This window comes from Aegilops tauschii, chromosome 4, assembly GCF_002575655.3.
Source record: "Aegilops tauschii subsp. strangulata cultivar AL8/78 chromosome 4, Aet v6.0, whole genome shotgun sequence".
NCBI lineage: Eukaryota > Viridiplantae > Streptophyta > Magnoliopsida > Poales > Poaceae > Aegilops > Aegilops tauschii.
This window is the reverse complement of record NC_053038.3, coordinates 120,782,951-120,800,169: the sequence shown is the minus strand read 5'-3', so window position 1 is coordinate 120,800,169 and position 17,219 is coordinate 120,782,951. Positions and strand designations below refer to the sequence as shown.

Genomic DNA, 17,219 nt, shown 5'->3' with positions numbered 1-17,219 from the left:
CATCCACTTCAAATTCAAGGCTATTCTTCTTTCATCCTGTAAAAAAGGAGGGTACTCTCCCATTGACTAGTCCAAGAAAAAGTTATTTCACTAAACTGTTGGGGAACATAGCATGCAATTTCAAAAAAAATCCAACACTCACGCAAGATCTATCTAGAAGATGCATAGCAACAAGAGGGGTAGAGTGTGTCTACGTACCCTCGTAGACCGAAAGCGGAAGCATTTAACAACACGGTTGATGTAGTCGAACTTCTTCTCGTTCCGACCGATCAAGTACCGAACATACGGCACCTCCGAGTTCTGCACACTTTCAGCTCGATGACGTCCCTCGAACTCTTGATCCAGCAAAGTGTCGAGGAAGTAGATGAGTTCCGTCAGCACGACGGCGTGGTGACGGTGATGGTGAAGTGATCCATGCAGGGCTTCGCCTAAGCACCGCGAGAATATGACTGAGGGTGTAATCTGTGGAGGGGGCGCCGCACACGGCTAACAGATGTTGTTGTGTGTTCTAGCGGTGCCCCCCTCATATATATAGGTTGGAGGGGAGGATAGGTATGCAAGGGGGCACCCCAAGTAGGAGGAATCCTACTTGGGCGCCTCCCAATTCGGCCTCCCCTCTTTCCATATTCTTCCGGAGGGGAAAGGAAGGAGGAGGGAGGAGGGAAGGAAGGGGGAGGTCGAATCCCTCCCGTTCCTTTATCTCTTCCCCTCTTTCCTTCCCCTCCTAATTCGGCCTACATGGGGCGCACCAGCCCCTTAGGGGCTGATCTGTCCCCCTCTTGGCCCATTAGGCCAATGTAGTTCCTGGGGGGGTGCCCGGAACCCCTTCCGGTGACCCGTTATGTACCCGGTACCCCCAGAACACTTCTGGTGTCCGAATATCATTGTCTATATATGAATCTTTACATCTCGACCATTTCGAGACTCCTCGTCATGTCCGTGATCTCATCCGGGACTCTAAACAACATTCGGTCACCAAATCACATAACTCAAATAATACAAAATCGTCATCGAATGTTAAGCGTGCGGACCCTGCGAGTTCGAGAACTATGTAGACATGACCAAGACATGTCTCCGGTCAATAACCAACAACGGAACCTGGATGCTCATATTGGTTCCCACATATTCTATGAAGATCTTTATCGGTCGTACCGTAATGACAACATACGTTATTCCCTTTGTCATCAGTATGTTACTTGCCCGACATCCGATCGTCGATATCTTCATACCCAGTTCAATCTCGTTACCAGAAAGTCTTTTTACTCGTTCCGTAATGCATCATCCCGCAACTAACTCATTAGTCACATTGCTTGCAAGGCTTATTATGATGTGCATTACCGAGAGGGCCCAGAGATACCTCTCCGATACTCGGAGTGACAAATCCTAATCTCGATCTATGCCAACCCAACAAACACCTTCGGATATACATATAGAGCATCTTTATAATCACCCAGTTACGTTGTGACGTTTGATAGCACACAAGGTATTCCTTCGGTATCCGAGAGTTGCATAATCTCATAGTCAAAGGAATATGTATATGACATGAAGAAAGCAATAGCAATAAAACTTAATGATCATTATGCTAAGCTAACAGATGGGTCTTGTCCACCACATCATTATCCTAATGATGTGATCCCGTTCATCAAATGACAACACATGTCTATGGTTAGGAAGCTTAACCATCTTTGATTAACGAGCTAGTCTAGTAGAGGCTTACTAGGGACACTGTGTTTTGTCTATGTATCCACACATGTATCAAGTTTCCGGTTAATACAATTCTAGCATGAATAATAAACATTTATCATGATATAAGGAAATATAAACAACAACTTTATTATTGCCTCTAGGGCATATTTCCTTTAGTCTCCCACTTGCACTAGAGTCAATAATCTAGTTCACATCGCCATGTGATTTAACACCAATAGTTCACATCTTTATGTGATTAACACCCATAGTTCACATCGCCATGTGAACAACACCCAAAGGGTTTACTAGAGTCAATAATCTAGTTCACATCGCTATGTACCCAAAGAGTACTAAGGTGTGATCATGTTTTGCTTGTGAGAGAAGTTTAGCCAACGGGTTTGACACATTCAGATCCGTATGTATTTGCAAATTTCTATGTCTACAATGCTCTGCATGGAGCTACTCTAGCTAATTGCTCCCACTTTCAATATGTATCCAGATCGAGACTCAGAGTCATCTGAATCGGTGTTAAAGCTTGCATCGACGTAACCCTTTACGATGAACTCTTTATCACCTCCATAACCGAGAAACATTTCCTTAGTCCTCTTAGGGAACTAAGGACAATTTTGACCGCTGTCTAGAGGTCTACTGCTGGATCACCATTGTACCCCTTGCCAAACTCATGGCAAGGTATACAATAGGTCTGGTACACAACATGGCATACTTTATACAACCTATGGCTGAGGCACAGGGAATGACTTTCATTCTCTCTCTATCTTTTGCCATGGTCGGGTTTTTGAGTCTTACTCAACTTCACACCTTGCAACACAGACAAGAACCCTTTCTTTCACTGATCTATTTTGAACTTCTTCAATAAAATTGCCAAGGTATGTGCTTTGTGAAAGTCCTATTAAGCATCTCGATCTATCCCTATAGATCTTGATGCCCAATATTTAAGTAGCTTCACTGAGGTCTTTTAATGAAAAATTCTTATTCAAGTATCCTTTTATGCTATCCAAAAATTCTATGTCATTCTCGATCAACAATATGTCATCCACATATATTATCAGAAAATGCTACAGAGCTCCCACTCACTTTCTTGTAAATACAGGCTTCACCAAAAGTCTGTATAAAACCATATGCTTTGATCACCTCATCAAAGTGTATATTCCAACTCCGAGATGCTTGCACCAGTCCATAGATGGATCGCTGGAGCTCGCACACTTTGTTAGCACCTTTAGGATCGACAAAAACCTTCTAGTTGCATCATATACAACTCTTCTATAAGAAATCCATTAAGGAATGCAGTTTTGATGTCCATTTGCCAGATTTCATAATCATAAAATGCGGCAATTGCTAACATGATTCGGACAGACTTAAGCATTGCTACGAGTGAGAAAATCTCATCATAGTCAACATCTTGAACTTGTCAAAAACCTTTTGCGACAAGTCGAGCTTTGTAGATAGTAAAACTACCATTAGTGTCTGTCTTCCTCTTGAAGATCCATTTATTCTCAATGGCTTGCCGATCATCGAGCAAGTCAACCAAAGTCCACACTTTGTTCTCATACATGGACCCTATCTCAGATTTCATGGCCTCAAGCCATTTATCGGAATCTGGGCTCATCATCGCTTCTTCATAGTTCGTAGGTTCATCATGGTCTAGTAACATGATTTCTAGAACAGGATTACCATACCACTCTGGTGCGGAACGTGCTCTGGTTGACCAACGAGGTTTGGTAGTAACTTGATCTGAAGTTTCATGATCATTATCATTAGCTTACTCTCTAGTTGGTGCAGGCATCACGAGAACGGTTTTCGGTGATGAGCTACTTTCTAATTCGAGAGAAGGTACATTTACTTCATCAAGTTCTACTTTCCTCCCACTCACTTTTTCAAGAGAAATTCCTTCTCTAGAAAGGATCCATTCGTAGCAACAAAGATCTTGCCTTCGGATCTATGGTAGAAGGTGTACCCAACAGTTTCTTTTGGGTATCCAGTGAAGACGCACTTCTCCAATTTGGGTTCGATCTTATCAGGCTGAAGCTTTTCACATAAGCATCGCAACCCCAAACTTTAAGAAACGACAGCTTAGGTTTCTTGCCAAACCATAGTTCATACGGTGTCGTCTCAACAGATTTAGACGGTGCCCTATTTAACGTGAATGCAACTGTCTCTAATGCATAACCCCACAACAATAGTGATAAATCGGTAAGAGACATCATAGATCGCACCATATCTAATAAATTACCGTTACGACGTTCGGACACACCATTACGCTGTGGTGTTCCAGGTGGCGTGAGTTGTGAAACTATTCCACATTGTTTTAAATGAAGGCCAAACTTGTAACTCAAATATTCGCCTCCGCGATCAGATCGTAGAAACTTTATTTTTTCTTGTTACGATGATTCTCCACTTCACTCTGAAGTTCTTTGAACTTTTCAAATGTTTCAGACTTGTTTTTCATTAAGTAGATATACCCATATCTGCTTAAATCATTTGTGAAGGTCAGAAAATAACGATACCTGCCGTGAGCTTCAACACTCATCGGACCGCATACATCGGTACGTATTATTTCCAATAAGTCATTAGCTCGCACCATTGTTCCAGAAAACGGAGTGTTAGTCATCTTGCCCATGAGGCATGGTTCGCAAGTATCAAATGATTCATAATCAAGTGATTCCAAAAGCCCATCTTCATGGAGTTTCTTCATGCGCTTTACACCAATATGACCTAAACGGCAGTGCCACAAATATGTTGCACTATCATTATCAACTTTGCATCTTTTGGCATCAAAATTATGAATATGTGTATCACTACGATCGAGATTCAATAAACCATTTACATTGGGTGTATGACCATAGAGGGTTTTATTCATGTAAACAGAACAACAATTATTCTCTGACTTAAATGAATAACTGTATCGCAATAAACATGATCCAATCATATTCATGCTCAACACAAACACCAAATAACATTTATTTAGGTCCAACACTAATCCCGAAGGTAGAGGGAGTGTGTGATGGTGATCTTATCAACCTTGGAATCTTTTCCAACACACATCGTCACCTCGCCCTTAACTAGTCTCTGTTCATTTTGTAACTCCTGTTTCGAGTTACTAATCTTAGCAACTGAACTGGTATCAAATACCCTGGGGTTACTATGAACACTAGTAAAATACACATCAATAACATGTATATAAATATACCGTTGTTCACTTTGCTATCCTTCTTATCCTCCAAGTATTTGGGGTAGTTCCGCTTCCAGTGACCATTTCCTTTGGAGTAGAAGAACTTAGTTTCAGGATTGGGTCTAGCTTTGGACTTCTTCACGGGAGTGGCAACTTGCTTGCCATTCTTCTTGAAGTTCCCTTCCTTTCCTTTTTCTTGAAACTAGTGGTCTTGTTAACCATCAACGCTTGATGCTCTTTCTTGATTTCTACCTTCGTCGATTTCAGCATCACGAAGAGCTCGGGAATCGTTTTCGCCATCCATTGCATATTATAGTTCATCATGAAGTTTCAGTAACTTGGTGATAGCGACTAGAGAACTCTGTCAATCACTATCTTATCTGGAAGATTAAATCCCACTTGATTCAAGCGATTGTGATACTCAGACATTCTGAGCACATGCTCACTGGTTGAGCTATTCTCCTCCATCTTGTAGGCAAAGTACTTGTCAGAGGTCTCATTCATCTTGACTCGGGCATGAGTCTGAAATACCAATTTCAGCTCTTGGAACATCTCATATGCTCCGTGGCATTCAAAACGTTTTTGAAGTCCCGGTTCTAAGCCGTAAATCATGGTGCACTAAACTATCAAGTAGTCATCATACCGAGTTTGTCAAACGTTCATAACGTCTGCATCTGCACCTGCAATAGGTCTGTCACCTAGCAGTGCATCAAGGACATAATTCTTCTGTGCAGCAATGAGGATAATTCTCAGATCACGGGCCCAGTCTGCATCATATCTACTAACATCTTTCAAATTATTTTTCTCTAGGAACATATCAAAAATAGTGGAGCTACAACGCAAGCCATTGATCTACAACATAATTTGCAAATACTATCAGGACTAAGTACATGATAAATTTATGTTCAATTAATCAAATTACTTAAGAACTCCCACTTAGATAGACATCCCTCAAGTCATCTAAATGATACATGATCCAAATCAATTAAACCATGTCCGATCATCACGTGAGATGGAGTAGTCATCAATGGTGAACATCTCTATGTTGATCATATCTACTATATGATTCACGTTCGACCTTTCGGTCTCCAGTGTTCCGAGGCCATGTTTGTACATGCCAGGCTCATCAAGTTTAACCCGAGTATTTCACATGTGCAAAACTGTCTTGCACCCGTTGTATGTGAACATAGAGTCTATCACACACGATCATCACGTGGTGTCTCAACACGACAAACTATCGCAACAGTGCATACTCGGGGAGAACACTTATACCTTGAAATTTTAGTTAAGGGTTCATCTTATAATGCTACCGCCGTACTAAGCAAAATAAGATGCATAAAATATAAACATCACATGAAATCGAAATATGTGACATGATATGGCCATCATTTTTTGCTTTTGATCTCCATCTCCAAAGCATCGTCATGATCTCCATCGTCACTGGCTTGACACCCTGATCTCCATAGCGTCGTGGTCGTCTTGCCAACTATTGCTTCTACAATGATCGCTAACGCATAGTGATAAAGTAAAGCAATTACATGGCATTTGCATTCCATACAATAAAGAGACAACCATAAGGCTCCTGCCGGTTGCCAGTAACTTTTACAAAACATGATCATCTCATACAATAACATATATCACATCATGTCTTGACCATATCACATCGCAACATGCCCTGCAAAAACAAGTTAGACGTCCTCTACTTTGTTGTTGCAAGTTTTACGTGGCTGCTACGGGCTTCTAGCAAGAACCGTTCTTACCTATGCATCAAAACCACAACGGTGTTTCGTCAAGTTTGCTGTTTTAACCTTCAACAAGGACTGTCCAAAGTCAAATTCGATTCAACTAAAGTTGGAGAAACAGACACCCGCCAGCCACCTTTATGCAAAACTAGTTGCATGTCTTTCGATGGAACCGGTCTCATGAACGTGGTCATGTAAGGTTGGTCTGGGCCACTTCATCCAACAATACTGAAGAATCAAAATAAGACGTTGGTGGTAAGCAGTATGACTATCGCCGCCCACAACTCTTTGTGTTCTACTCGTGCATATCATCTACGCATAGACCTGGCTCAGATGCCACTGTTGGGGAACATAGCATGCAATTTAAAAAAAAAATCCTACGCTCACGCAAGATCTATCTAGGACATGTATAGCAACAAGAGGAGGAGAGTGTGTCTACGTAACCTCGTAGACCGAAAGCGGAAGCGTTGAACAACGCGGTTGATGTAGTCAAACTTCTTCTCGTTCCGACCGATCAAGTACCGAACTTACGACACCTCCGAGTTCTACACACGTTCAACTTGATGACGTCCCTCGACCTCTTGATCCAACAAAGTGTCGATGAAGTAGATGAGTTCCGTCAGCATGACGGCGTGGTGACGGTGATGGTGAAGTGATCTGCGCAGGGCTTCGCCTAAGCACCGCGAGAATATGACCGAGGGTGTAATCTGTGGAGGGGGGCACGCGGCTAACAAATGTTGGTGTGTGTTCTAGTGGTGCCCCCCTCATATGTAGGACTGGACTATTCTATATTCTGTTACCCCTGGGCCATATATGTGCGCGTCACAAAATTTCACAAGTCCAGCCAAAAAGCCCGCACCGGTGTGGTTGAAAAGGAGAAAAAGAAAAACAACCCCACCCCGCACGACCCACTAACCCATGCCCACCACCACCGCCGCTTCGTTCCCCATGTCGGCGGCCTCTCTACACTGCGCGCCGCCCTCCTCCTTCCCCGACGCCGGCCGCCTCCCTCCACCACGCGCCGCCGTCCTCCTTCCCCGACGCCGGTCGCCGCCCTCCACCACGCACCGCCCTCCTCCTTCCTCGGTGCTGGCCGCCTCCCTCCACTACGCGCCGCTCCTCCTTCCCCGGTGCCGGTCGCCTCCCTCCACCATGCGCCGCCCTCCTCCTTCCCCGGCGTCGGCCGTCTGCCTCCACCACGCGCCGCCCTCCTCCTTCCCCTGCGCCGGCCACCTACCTCCATCGTGCAGATCCACGCCATCCCGGCACTCCTCCTTCATCCTGCTGGGAGATCTCGTGCGCCGCCCTCTCGCAGTCGGTGATGCTTCCCCGCCACCACTCCGCCTCCATCCCGATGGGGCAACGATGCTGCGCGTACAGGAAGTTCATCGCCGCCACCTCAGGCCGTTCAATGTCGACGTCTTGGACGCGCCAAGCTCCAACGCCATGGCTTCGGCTTCAACAGCAAATAATGGAGCCTGCAGGGGGAGCCACAGGGTCGAGGACATCTAGTTCGATAGTCCAACTGCTTGCTCGGCCGTCGGTCACTCAAGGAGGTGAGTACATGCCACCCCCGTGCGCTTCCATGCATGCTGTTGTCTGATACATCTCCCTCTCTGATTGATCTCGCTGTAGCTTGTCATTCCCTACCATGAAACCATCAAGCGTGTGCTAATTGTGACTGAGGTTGCACTGCCCAGCAATACAGGCAGCAATTTCACACTACAGGTAAATGACATTGCCTCTATGAGATAATTATCATGCAAACGTTCATAAAGAAGATTAATAGTTTATTTATGTGTTTATTCAGCTCCACCCAATACTGTAAAAATGCATGAGTCCAATGCCCTGTGGCCTAGCTGACCGAATTAGCATGCAAGCTTCTCCTTTCACCATGAAATAAATGATAGATTCAACAGTTGCTAGGTAAATCGCAAATCTATTTACTACATGTATCACTACCCTACATTCATGTTGTCAGAAAAGTCCATGTATTACTACCATGGGAGTTCAAAGAAAGGTCGTCTATGAAACAGTATAACTTGTGAGTTTCTTGCAGACTAATGATGAGTTACTAGATAAACTTAGGCACCACAGTCCATTCACTGTCCGTATAACACCGCCGCCAGAGGCCGTTCAATGTCCCAACGCCTCCTTCCTAGTCATCGTGAGGTACGCCCTACTCGAAATCTTTCCTCTCCATCTCCCGACAGTGAAGATTTTCATGCCCTGCGTTCGAACTGCCATTTTATTTTGTATTGAACTAGCGCTGCTCTTGCTTCAGACCTGAGGGAAGAAGGAAGAACCTCTCTCTTGTAGGCAGTAATATTGCTCTCTCATATCATCTCTCATCTCGTAGGCAGTAAATATTTTGATGAATGTGTTACTCAAAAAACAAAATGTTGTATTGACATTCAGTAGCTTAGAGAGAGTAGCATAGAGAAACGTTGTTGTGTTTTGGATGACAAAGAACACATGTGACACTAAGTCCAGGTATTTCTACATGAGGAGTACAAAATTACTTTTACTGAGAGTCCACTTGAATCCTTGATAGCTACTGGCCATAGGAACTTAACCCAGAAAAAATGTGCAAAAAAGAACCATTTTGTACTACCATTAGTCGTAGATGCTGTGTAATGTTTTATTTTTTTGCTACCCTAGCATTGAATTATCACATCATTTTCAAGAGCCGCACTCTCATTATTTATTTCTTGTACTGTTAGTTTTATTTTCAGAACCGAACTTGTACAGGGTACATGAGTTCCAATAGTGGTCTCCGTTGCAATTTTTTTACATAATCAAGCATTCTTGTTGTGTTGCCTTTCTTTCCAGATATATAGATTGCCAGTTTTGAATCCGATTCTCAAATAGACAATCATAATTCTATTGCCAGTTCTGAAATAAAGAAATGTTTGCGTAACAGTACCATAACAGCACCAAAACGAATCCTCAGCCTTGGTAACTTACTGGCTTTGATCTTCCAGGGCAGCATTATGAGATCCTTGGTTTACTTACAGGTATGCCATCAGTTCAAACCTAACACAGAAACTTGTGCCGCTACTACTTTGCCACCTAGAGTAGTACTGCTACTACTTATCATGTTGATAAAACCTCGCGAACAGTAAATCTATTTGATTAACGATTCTGTAGGGAGAAAAAGTTCACCAATATACAATCTCTAATCTCAATATACCAAACTTTTTGTTTAGTAGTTGGCACTGCTCAAGTTTATTTCTTGATGTATACATGATGTCCAAATTCTTCTTTCAGTTCGGTTCAATTTATAAACTTCATTCAGTTCGGCGAGGTGGAGATTGGGGCACGGTGGGGTGTGGCCGTGTGTGTGGAGATGGCCCGCTGCAACGTCACCGGCCGGATCCCGCTCTTCAGTGTATGTTTTGTATGCTTTTTAGTTCACCTACTTAACAACTGCAAGTCTAATTTCCTCCTTGTTTCCATGTTCTTCCTGTAGCACAACAGGTGTTATGCCTATATGGATCAAAAGAAGCACGTGTTCTTTCCTATTCTTACAAATGAACCTCCACTTCTGTTCTGTTTGAACTTACTTGGCATAAAAATTAGTATTTGTTCTACTGTAAAAAAACATAAAATGAAATGTCTTGGTGCATGATCGAAGGTGCATATGGAAGCATCCCCATGCCAATTGCAATGGTTTCCAGGACGTGACATCCATACTTTTGGTTATGAACTAATGATGTATTAGTGCATGAACTAATGCATCACATATGTTGTTTCTTTCCAGGCTACTCTAGATTAGAACAAGTTAAAAGTACTTAGTTTCTCAATAGTCTGGTCCTCCTCACCAGATGTTATGTAGTACACATCTTTTTAATACAAATGTTTTAAAAGTTTCTTTTTGAACTTCTCCCAATTAATATACCTGAACTTGATTATCTTTCTAACATGTACATATACCAACTTCATTAGATTTTGTGTCAGTGCTTGTAACACAATCAGTTCAGATCTCGATAGACCACAAGTTCAAGTTCACTAGTATTTGTAAATGTTGGTAGCAGTACTAGTATTTAGAAATTTGTAACCTAAGAACTAAGCTTGCATCTTGTTACTTCTATGGAAGCATTGACCTCGTAATTTTATTGGACCAACCACTAACATAAGAATTAGACATGGTGCTCAGTGTATTCTCTCAATCTTGGTTCTTCTTATAGTGCTTATAATCTTGACATCTTTGATGAATCCAGCCCGAACTGAAGCATGTCGGCGAGCCGGGCCTCAAAAGGCCCTTCTCCCGCCACTGTCTCGATCTTGAACTGATGTTGTTGTCATCTGTCTACCTCCTTCCTCGGTGAGCCCATGTTCTTCTGCTCTTGACGCTCGAGCCGCCTGCACTTCTTTTCTCAGTTCGAAAATTCCCAAAGCATCAGTACTATGTATCAGGATACACCATGTTAGTTCTGCAGATTTCCATTATGCTTGTATGTCCTGCTGTACTGCAAGTTCATTAGCTGAAGCTAAGAATTGAGAGAACTGCAAGTTCATTAAAATTGAAAAACATTCAACTAAATTCCTCCTGTACTGTACTATAACCACTGTTCTGAAAAAGTTGATGTGGTTTTAGTTAAATACATCATAACAAAATTCTTTTCAAAACTTAATTCTCCTATCTACGGATTGTTCAAGCTCTTCCATCATTACTAAAAATGTGTCACTAGCATATAAGTTCAAAACACAAACTTTTCTCGGGAAGAAATTCAGTCAGTGAAACTATATAAACTATGCAAGTTCAGTGATGATGACACCGCCAATTTGGATGAGAAAACACATTTAAAATTACAATCTTTTTTTTACTTCTATAAGTTCATGATCAACCCCGAGGTAGTTCAAATAATCTAGTCATATAAGTTGAAATAATCTATTCACTTGTATTATTTTGTGCTCACACTATTTACTATGTTGTGTGACAGGTTGATGAAGATGCTGATTTTACAAAAGGATCAGTGAAGCATTGGGCAATGGACACACTATCTTCATGGGATGGTGTAGACATACTTCCATTAGTAGAAGATGATACATGGAGCAGTGACCGCTCAACACTTCTTTTTGTGATAAATGTTATTATGATCTATTCTATGTATTATATTGTATGATCGGGAGAACTCAGAAGTTCATGTGTTGTCAGTGAAAAATTTCAAAACATTTTGTTTAGTAAGAACTTTTTTTATCAAATGATAAACCTATGTTAATGGAAAACAGTAGTTGAGACGAGAGAACTCCAAACCATCGTTGCAAAAAGAAACACATGATTTTCTCTCTCTTTTCTTTATGAGAAAATATCATTCAGCTCAATAGTATATACCATGCAAGTTCGAGGACTATGATACCGTAAACCGAGGAAAACCATATCAAAGATAAACAGTAAAATCTAGTTTGTGAAAACACGCTTAGTACAAATCTATATGGGCATCAGTTCAAGTACTATTTTTTCAGAACCATTCAAAACTACTCTATGAAAAATATATCGATACAAACACACACATAAATCAGTACAAACATAGTCCAACACATTGTTGCAAAAAAAGTATAAACACATGAAAATTTTCTTTTCAAAAAAATATGATTTAGTTCAACATATAAACCATGCAAGTTCGGTGACTATGATATCATGTATCATTGAAACGTCACGAGGAAAACCATACCGAAAAAACAGAGTAAAAATATAGTCTATGAAAACACGCTCAATACAAATCCATATGGACATCCGTTCAGGTATTCTTTTTTTGGAACCTTTCAAAGTTACTCTGTGAAAAATATATCAGTACGAACACATACATAGTACAGTATAAGTACTCATCTTTTTTTGACGGAAAAACATGACGACTTGTCTCACCGTATTCAAAATTACTCATCAACGATTGCAAATTTGAGAAAACGTTCAACATGACTAAGTTTCGCATTTTTGATAGCTATCCAACGGTATATTATTTGCCCCATTTCGACAATTTTTTTTTAAAAAACCGCGTTCAAAATCAAATTTGACCGTATTCGAATTTGTTTTTAAACCGTAAGGAATTAGAAAAACATTTCTATATGAAATAGTTGCGCATTTTCCATAGCTTTCCAATGTCGTATCATTTGCATCAATCCGACAAACCGTTTGCAAAAAAACACGAAAATACATTTCGCCCAGAATTTCACCTTTTTCAAATTACTTTTAAATTGTATATAATTTGAAAAAACAGTATATATATGGAAGATGCGGATTTTTACCATCTTTCCAACGCCATCTTATTTGCTTAATTCCGACAAACCGTTTGAAAATTGAGTCCAAAATACGATTCACGTTTTCGGTTTAGAAAAGAAAAACATTTTTTTCAAAACTACTCTTAAACCGTGATGATTTTGCAAAATATTCCTATATATTTGTAATGTAGATGTCAAGAGCTTTCCAACGATATATTACACGCCCCATTCCGACGAAAAGACGATCAGTTCGACGAGATGAAAATTATTGGTACAACCGCGTGAAACCATCAGTTCAAATAGGGTAACAGAATAATATTCTGTTACGCGAAACAGAATAGCCCAGATGTGTGTGTGTGTGTGCGTGTGTGTCTATATATATATAGGTTGGACGGGAGGAGAGGTAGCCAAGGGGACGCCCCAAGTAGGAGGAATCCTACTTGGGCGCCTCTCAATTCGGCCTCCCCCCTTTCCATATTCTTCTAGAGGGGGAAGGAAGGAGGAGGGAGGAGGGAAGGAAGGGGGAGGCCGAGTCCCTCCCCTTCCTTTCTCTCTTCCCCTCTTTCCTTCCCCTCCTAATTCGGCCTACATGGGGCGCACCAGCCCCTTAGGGGCTGATCTGTCCCCCTCTTGGCCCATTAGGCACATATAGTTGCCCCGGGGGGGGGGGGGGGGGTGCCCAGAACCCCTTTCGTTGACCCGATATGTACTTTGTACCCCCCCAGAACACTTCCAGTGTCTGAATTGTTGGGGAACGTAGCATGCAGTTTCAAAATTTTCCTACGTCCATGCAAGATCTATCTAGGAGATGCATAGCAACGAGGGGGGGGGGAGTGTGTCCACGTACCCTCATAGACCGAAAGCGGAAGCGTTTGACAACGCGGTTGATGTAGTCGAACTTCTTCTCGTTCCGACCGGTCAAGCACCGAATGTACGCCACCTCCGAGTTCTGCACACGTTCAGCTCGATGACGTCCCTCGAACTCTTGATCCAGCAAAGTGTCAAGAGAGAGTTCCGCCAGCACGACGGCGTGGTGACGGTGATGGTGAAGTGATCCTCGCAGGGCTTCGCCTAAGCACTACGAAGATATGACCGGAGGCGTAAACTGTGGAGGGGCGCGCCGCACACGACTAACAATCGTTGGTGTGTGTTCTAGCGGTGCCCCTCCTCATATATATAGGTTGGAGGGGAGGAGAGGCAGCCAAGGGGGCGCCCCAAGTAGGAGGAATCCTACTTGGGCACCTCCCAATTCGGCCTCCCCCCTTTCCTATTCCTATTCGGAGTAGGAAGGGAAGAGGGGAAGGGGGAATCCTATTCCCTTTTTCATTTCCTCCTTCCCCTTTCCTTCTCCAATTTGGCCAGCCCATATGGGGGGGGGGGGGGGTGCACCAGCCCCTTTGTGGCAGGTGTGTTTCCCCTCTTGGCCCATAAGGCCCATATCTTTTGCCGGGGATGCGCGGAACCCCTTCCGGTGGCCCGATAAGTACCCGGTGCTTCCTGGAACACTTCCGGTGTCCGAATATTATCGTCCAATATATCAATCTTTACCTCTCGACCATTTCGAGACTCCTCGTCATGTCCATGATCTCATCCGGGACTCCGAACAACATTCGGTCACCAAATCACATAACTCATATAATAACAAATCGTCATCGAACGTTAAGCGTGCGGACCCTACGGGTTCGAGAACTATGTAGACATGACCGAGACACCTCTCCGGTCAAAAACCACTAGCGTAACCTGGATGCTCATATTGGCTCCTACATATTCTACGAAGATCTTTATCGGTCGTACCGTAATGACAACATACGTTATTCCCTTTGTCATCGGTATGTTACTTGCCCGAGATTCGATCGTTGGTATCTTCATACCTAGTTCAATCTCGTTACCGGCAAGTCTCTTTACTCGTTCCATAATACATCATCCTGCAACTAACTCATTAGTCACATTGCTTGCAAGGCTTCTTATGATGTATATTACCGAGAGGGCCCAGAGATATCTCCCCGATACTCGGTGTGACAAATCCTAATCTCGATCTATGCCAACCCAAAAAACACCTTCGGAGATACCTGTAGAGCATGTTTATAATCACCCAGTTACGTTGTGACGTTTGATAGCACACAAGCCATTCCTCCGGTATTCGGAGTTGCATAATCTCATAGTCGAAGGAATATGTATTTGACATGAAGAAAGCAATAGCAATAAAACTGAACGATCAATATGCTATGCTAACGGATGGGTCTTGTCCATCACATCATTCTCCTAATGATGTGATCCCGTTCATCAAATGACAACACATGTCTATGGTTAGGAAACTTAACCATCTTTGATTAACGAGCTAGTCTAGTAGAGGCTTACTAGGGACACAGTGTTTTGTCTATGTATCCACACATGTATCAAGTTTCCGGTTAATACAATTCTAGCATGAATAATAAACATTTATCATGATATAAGGAAATATACAATAACAACTTTATTGTTGCCTCTAGGGCATATTTCCTTCAGTCTCCCACTTGCACTAGAGTCAATAATCTAGTTCACATTGACATGTGATTTAACACTAATAGTTCACATCACCATGTGATTAAAACCCATAGTTCACATCGCCATGTGACTAACACCCAAAGGGTTTACTAGAGTCAGTAATCTAGTTCACATCGCCGTGTGATTAACACCCAAAGAGTACTAGGGTATGATGATGTTTTGCTTGTGAGAGAGGTTTAGTCAACGGGTCTGCTACATTCAGATCCGCATGTATTTTGCAAATTTCTATGTCTACAATGCTCTGCATGGTGCTACTCTAGCTAATTGCTCCCACTTTCAATATGTATCCAGATTGAGACTCGGAGTCATGTGGATCAGTGTCATAGCTTGCACCGACGTAACCCTTTACGAAGAACTCTTTGTCACTTCTATAACCGAGAAACATTTCCTTAGTCCTCTTTAGGTACCTAAGGATAATTTTGATCGCTGTCCAGTGATCTACTCCTGGATCACTATTGTATCCCCTTGCCAAACTCATGGCAAGGAACACAATAGGTCTGGTATACAGCACGACATACTTTATATAACCTATGACTGAGGCATAGGGAATGACTTTCATTCTCTTTCTATCTTCTACCATGGTCGGGTTTTGAGTCTTACTCAACTTCATACCTTACAACTCAGGCTAGAACTCCTTCTTTGACTAATCCATTTTGAACTCCTTCAAAAGCTTATCAAGGTATATACTCATCGAAAGTCTTATCAAGCGTCTTGATCTATCTCTATAGATCTTGATGTCCAATATGTATGCAGCTACACCGAGGCCTTTCTTTGAAAAACTCCTTTCAAACACTCCTTTCAAACACTCCTTTATGCTTTCCAGAAAAATTCTACATCATTTCCGATCAACAATATGTCATTCACATATACTTATCAAAAAGGCTGTAGTGCTCCCACTCACTTTCTTGTAAATACAGGCTTCACCGCAAGTCTGTATAAATTTATATGCTTTGGTCAACTTATCAAAGCATATACTCCGACTCCGAGGTGCTTGCACCAGTCCATAGATGGATTGCTGGAGTTTGCACACTTTGTTAGCACCTTTAGGATCAACAAAATCTTTTGGTTGCATCATATACAACTCTTCTTTAAGAAATCCATTAAGGAATGCAGTTTTGACATCCATTTGCCAGATTTCATAAAATGCGGCAATTGCTAACATGATTCGGACAGACTTAAGCATTGTTATGAGTGAGAAAATCTCATCGTAGTCAAAACTTTGAACTTGTCGAAAACCTTTTGCGACAAGTCGAGCTTTGTAGATAGTAACACTACCATCAGCGCCCGTCTTCCTCTTGAAGATCCATTTATTCTCAATGGCTCGCCGATCATCGAGCAAGTCAATCAAAGTCCATACTTTGTTCTCGTACATGGATCCTATCTTAGATTTCGTGGCCTCAAGCCATTTATCGGAATCTGGGCTCATCATTGCCTCCTCATAGTTCGTAGGTTCGTCATGGTATAATAACATGACTTCCAGGTCAGGATTACCGTACCACTCTGGTGCGGAATGTGCTCTGGGTGACCTACGAGGTTCTGTAGTAACTTGATCTAAAGTTTCATGATCATTATCATTAGCATCCTCTCTAGTTGGTGTAGGCGTCATGGGAATGGTTTTCTGTGATGAGCTACTTTCCAATTCGAGAGAATGTACAATTACCTCATCAAGTTTTACTTTCCTCCCACTCACTTCTTTCGAGAGAAACTCCTTCTCTAGAAATGTTCCACTCTTGGCAACAAAGATCTTGCCTTTCGGATCCGTGGTAGAAGGTGTACCAATTGTTTTCTTAGGGTATCCTATGAAGACGCACTTCTGCGATTTGGGTTCGAGCTTA

General features: G+C 42.3%; 1 long non-coding RNA gene across 6 annotated transcripts; it reads left to right on the top strand.

The window, feature by feature from the left end:
• The first annotated feature begins 7,431 nt into the window (after nucleotides 1–7,431).
• On the top strand, nucleotides 7,432–11,850 carry LOC109731461 (uncharacterized). Of its 6 annotated transcripts, none has more exons than XR_012181526.1 (8): nucleotides 7,432–8,174; nucleotides 8,254–8,346; nucleotides 8,429–8,544; nucleotides 8,697–8,790; nucleotides 9,603–9,635; nucleotides 9,889–10,009; nucleotides 10,842–10,945; nucleotides 11,565–11,850. It is a non-coding gene; the product is annotated as an uncharacterized lncRNA (long non-coding RNA). The 6 variants fall into 6 exon arrangements; XR_012181524.1 differs by having other exon boundaries at nucleotides 9,542–9,635; XR_012181522.1 differs by having other exon boundaries at nucleotides 8,678–8,790.
• The last annotated feature ends 5,369 nt before the right edge of the window (nucleotides 11,851–17,219 follow it).